Raw genomic sequence first — 834 nt, 5'->3', positions numbered from 1 at the left:
AAAAAAAAAAAAAAAGGCCCGGCCTGGTTCAAGACCAGTCCCAGCACTTTGGGAGGCAGAGGCAGGCAGATCTCGAGGTCAGGAGTTCGAGACCATCCTGGCCAACATGGTGAAACCCCATCTCTACTAAAAATACAAAGATTAGCTGGGCATAGTGGCACGCACCTGTAGTCCCAGCTGCTTGGGAGGCTGAGGCAGGAGAATCGCGTGAATCGGAGGTTGCAGTGAGCTGAGATTATGCCATTGCACTCCAGCCTGGGCAACACAGCGGGACTCTGAAAAAAAAAAAAATAATAAAAAGAAGATTTGAAATTTTGTAACATTTTGTCTGATAAATTGTATTTAGGGATAATTGATCCATGGTCATTATTCTAATCTAAGAATAAGATACAAATGCAGTTTAACCACCACACCAGCATGGGATAGTGTTGTATTACTGAGCTGGTGTAATTTCCACTGTTTGTAGAGAAACGATCTTTTAGCTAGCAAGGAGTTAGAGTAAGGCAAAGGAAATGAGTACAATTTCTATTAGGATTTTTGAAATAATGAAAATACTTTGCAAAAAACCTAGCTATGCCAGAGATTCCTAGGAGTCTGAAATCTCCGATGAGAGAGGATGAATGTTATATGAAATATGAATGTCTGCAATAAGCCCATATTTTGTATATTTTATTCCTACTTATAAGCTATCAACTGAAAACTTGTTAGTTAAAGGCATAATACCTCCCCGTGGCATACTTGGATTTTGATGGCAGATACATCCTATAACCTTCCCAAAGGACTAAATCTGTAATGGAGGAATTCCAGACAACCTGACAAAAACAGGGGACCTGT

The sequence above is a fragment of the Mandrillus leucophaeus genome, unplaced genomic scaffold, assembly GCF_000951045.1.
Source record: "Mandrillus leucophaeus isolate KB7577 unplaced genomic scaffold, Mleu.le_1.0 Scaffold39, whole genome shotgun sequence".
Classification (NCBI taxonomy): domain Eukaryota; kingdom Metazoa; phylum Chordata; class Mammalia; order Primates; family Cercopithecidae; genus Mandrillus; species Mandrillus leucophaeus.
This window is presented reverse-complemented; position numbering follows the sequence as displayed.